This window comes from Panthera onca, chromosome B4 (assembly GCF_046562875.1).
Source record: "Panthera onca isolate mPanOnc1 chromosome B4, mPanOnc1 haplotype 2, whole genome shotgun sequence".
Lineage (NCBI taxonomy): Eukaryota > Metazoa > Chordata > Mammalia > Carnivora > Felidae > Panthera > Panthera onca.
The window spans coordinates 124,770,084-124,774,701 of record NC_138345.1 but is presented as its reverse complement, the minus strand read 5'-3'; the positions used below and the strand labels follow the sequence as shown (position 1 = coordinate 124,774,701).

At 41.1% G+C, this 4,618-nt stretch overlaps 1 pseudogene; it reads left to right on the top strand.

Moving 5' to 3' along the window:
* Positions 1-736: 736 nt before the first annotated feature.
* On the top strand, positions 737-1,253 carry LOC132695454 (ragulator complex protein LAMTOR3 pseudogene; annotated as a pseudogene).
* Positions 1,254-4,618: the final 3,365 nt, after the last annotated feature.

The window sequence follows — 4,618 nt, the reverse complement described above, 5'->3', positions numbered from 1 at the left end:
TTAAGCTAAGACTACGCCTCACCCAATCTGTACTTGACAATGGCCTACACATGTGGTATAAGAATGTATTCACTCGCACAATTTTAGACAAGTAGATGAGTGCTGGCTTAAATTGTTTCTAAATATTAGTGTAACATCCCAGCCCTGCAAATCAGTGAGACTTCCACAAGAATTTTAAATATATGCAGAGCTCTGGTCCACAGTCTGCATAAACCATACGATATATGTTAAAAAGCACAATGGTGGTGGTTTTCATTTGCTACATTGTGATATATAATACATTCTGGTGTATGTTATCTACAGTCCTTTTTAATCAACTTTATTGAGGAACAATCAGCATGCAATAAAATGAACCCATTTCAAGAGTATATTTCAATGAGTTTTCTAAACAATTAAAATTAATTTTTAAAATGATATTCTAGGGATGCCTGGACGGCTCCCTTGGTTAGGCATCTGACTCTTGATCTCAGCTCAGGTCATGATCTCACAGTTTATGGAATCGAGCCCCACATCGGGCTCTGCACTGACAGCATGGAGGCTGCCTGGGATTCTCTCTCTCTCCCTCTCTCTCTGCCCCTCCCCTGCTCGCTCGCTCTCTCTCTCTCTCTCTTTTTCTCTCTCAAAAATAAATAAACAAACTTAAAAAAAATAAAATAAAATGATATTCTAGATTATAATCTTCAGCATTTACATTGGATCTAATCGTTCCCATCTTAAAAATACCCTCCCAGGGAGATGGTTTTTGAAGCTGTCCCTGAATTCACAGCTGAGAGAACACGGCAACCCAGAAAACCAGGAGTGGAGATTGATCCTGCGAGAGAAAGGGGTTCATCATGGTGGATGACCTGAAGCGATTCCTGTAGAAAAAATTACCAAGTATTGAAGGGCTCCATGTTATCATTGGGTCAGATAGAGATGGAGAGCCTATTATTAAAGTGGCCAATGATAATACTCCAGAACATGTTTTGAGACCTGGTTCCTTATCTACTTTTGCCCTGGCAACAGACCAAGGAAGCAAACTTGGACTTTCAAAAAATAAAAGTATTATTATCTGTTACTATAACACCTATCAGGTGGTTCAATTCAATCGTTTGCCTTTGGTGGTGAGTTTCATAGCCAGCAGCAACACCAATACAGGACTCATCGTCAGCCTAGAAAAGGAACTTGCTCCATTAGTCAAAGAATTGAGACACATTGTGGAAGTTTCTTAATCTGGCAGTGGTTTTGACGTACACCTTATTTTCATTATAACAGACACAATATCAATCCAACAATCTTTAGACACAGCAATGCTTGTATCCATATACTCAAGAAAGGGCTCCTTCCCCACCTTCCACTAAAGAAAGAGCTCATAGATATAATTTCTGGACAGATTGTTATCTTTTCTTGTGTAGGGTCTTTTTTTAATTTAGTGAGATCTGGGGATACCACAGAAATGGTTCAGTACATCACAGCTCCCATGGAGTTAGTCCAGTCACCAGATATGCATGAGTTTCTATTCAGGGGGTCAGAATCAAAATGGTACTTAGATCCACTTGAGCCGTTAAGTGCTCCCCGTTATATAAAATGCCCAGGCCTGCAGAATTTTTTATTGTGGATAATAATGAGGACGTATTTTTCCTTATATTGTTTTATTTCTTTGCATTGAGTGTGAGGAAGGTAAAATGGCTTTAGCAAAAGTAATAAAATCAGTACAACCACTACCTTTTCTATATGTATATTATTTTGCAATATAGATGAATATTGCTAATTGATTTGATTCTTCTCAGAGAGTGCTGCTCTTTAATGAAAATGAAAATGATAGCTAGTGCCTTTTTCTCCACTCTGCTTTCTATAACCAATCAGTGTTTTAATGTTTGTGTGTTCTTTATAAAATTTAAAAGTGATTCATTATTGAATTCTGCTTCCAATATTGGTGTGTATGTAAACATGATAGTATGGCCAATTTTTTTTCATACATGAGTATAACTAAAATAGTATTTTTTAAAGTTAAAAAAATATATATCCTCCCAGGGATTAACAAGACCAGGTACTTTTTAAATATTATAAAGCCATGATAATTAAACAGTTGGATACTAGAGTATTATATTGGATATTCGTTTGCTAGAGCTGCCATAACAACATACCACGAACTGGGAAAAATGTATTGTCTCCAGTCCTGGAGACTATTAGTCTAAAATCAAAGCGTGGGCAGGGCCATGCTCCTTTGAACACTGTTGGGAAAATCATCCTTCCTTGCCTTTTCCTGACTTCTGGTGATTTGCAGGCAATCTTTGTCACCCTGACTTAGAAATGCATCATTCCAGTCCTCCTTTTTCATACAGCTATCTTCCCGCACATTTGTGTGCAGATATCTTCGTGCACATTTGTCCTGTGTCCAAATGGACACCAGTTATATTGGATTAGGGGCCCCTCATGACCGAATTTTAATTTGATTTCCTCTGTAAAGACCCTATCTTCTTTTTTTTTTAAGTTATTTATTTATTTTTAAGAGAGAGAGAGAGAGAGAGAGAGAGAGAGAGAGAGAGAGAGGGAGGGAGGGAGAGAGAGAGAATCCCAAGCAGGTTCCGCACTCTCAGCACAGAGCCCAACTCGGGGCACAAACTCACAAACTGTGAAATCATGACCCGAGCCAAAATCAAGAATTGGACGCTTAACCGACTAAGCCACCCAGGAGCCCAAGACCCTATTTTCAAATAAAATCACATTCTGAGTACTGGCGGTAAGGACTTTAACGTGTCTCTTTTGTGGGACACAATTCAACCCGTAACAATCATGAATAGCAAATGGAGTAGAATTTTACCAGAAACTGACCCAAACACACACTGAAAATTTATCACATTCTAATGTGATAAATGTGGCAATTCAAACCCGCTGAGAAAAGATAGATTACTCTATACTTGATGTTTGAATAACCAGGTAACCGTCTGTTATGTCAACAGCTAAGTCGTATCAATTCTTCACACCTGGCACCTGATCGCTTCCCAGTTCCCTGTTCTAGTCTGCAGGGAGGTCCTGCTGCCCCTCGGTTCTAGGGAATACTTCAATAGCCTTCCAAAGAAATTCACCTTTTTGCAAGGACTGGTTTGAGTTGGTTTATGTAGCATGCAATCATTTCAGAGCTTGATGGCGTCCCAGTTGGGCACTCCTTTACACAAGGAGAAGTTTATACGTTCTTCATTAAAAAAAAAAAAAAAAAAAAAAAAAAAAAAAAAAAAAAATCTTTTAATTCCTGTCTGTCATCCTGACTCCTTCCCAATTCCACCTGGTGTCTTGCCTCTACCCGGAAGTAGACTATCTGATGTCAATTGGTTCCTTCTGCATCTTCCATCATTCTGGGCCGCCAAGAAGTGATCAGTCAAAGCAAAAGCTGTCCTTTGAGGGCCACTAGGAAGTCTGCAAAGCCAGCTAAGATCGCAGCTATTTTAAAACCCAGACATCTAAGTATTTGGCTAGGATCCAGAGTTTCCTGCCTCCCTGCAATCTCCTTCCAGAGGAGAATCAAACTGTGAAGAGGAGGGAAACCACCTTAATTGGACCTCTAATTCCCAAAACTATTGGACTCCTTACTACAGAGAGGGGGTTCCTTGGAAGCTGGCTTATTAAAATATTTTTTCTGAAACTTGGTGAGATGGAGGGCAGCGCTAAAACCAGACCAAGCTTACTTGGTTAGAGGCTCTTTCTCTTCCAGGATTCCTCTTACAGCTTTTTTCACATAGTAACAATAACACCTAACTATTGGGCACTTACATGCCTTGCATGTATATGAAAAGACTCCCATGATTACATTATAGAATTCTCACAACAGCCCAATAAGGTAGGTTCTATTATTATTTCCGTTTTACAAGTGGGGGAAACTGAGGCTCGGGGAGGTTAAGCAAATTGCCCGAGACCACACATTTAGGAAGTGACTGAGCTGGAATCTGAACCCAGGACTTGTCTGACTTCAGAGTCTCTGCTCTTAACCACCACTCTGGGAATCCTAAACTAAAATGTCAACAGGCATCAGGGAGGCACAGAAAGGAGTAGTGCAGACCAGGGGGAAGACGTGGGGTGTGAGGGGCAGAATGGTGAGGTAGAAAGCCTGCACCCCATCTGGAGAGGATGCCCGATTGCAGCAACAGCCAGTCAGAGCCTTCAGGGAATGTGGTCCAGTGTGGCCACAGTTTCCAGTTTCAAAGAGAAGCTTGTAATCTTGGACTTTATACTAAATGTCCCAACTTTTAAATGTTGAGCACTGATTCAAACACTTTTTGAAATACATTGTGCAGGCTGAAAAACTGGCATCTGCAGTCCCCCATTAGGCTGGAACTCTGATTCTGCACTATTGTGTTTCCCATAGGAGGAACTTTATCCAGACCACCCCCAACCTCCCGCCCATTTCCTCTGATTGGTGAGCTTTGGCACAGGAAGTGGGCATGCCCAGGAATCTCCATCCTGGGAGCCAGCGTGGCTTCCGGGAGTGCACAGCCTGTGCCCCTCAGGCTGGGTGGGAAAGCCCAACTATTCAAGGATGGGGCGCCCACAAACCCACTTCCTTGAGAACAGAAAACCAAGTTCTCCAAACTGCTTTATCAGAGCATGAGCTTCCTGTGACTGCAATACCAAAGTGCCACCA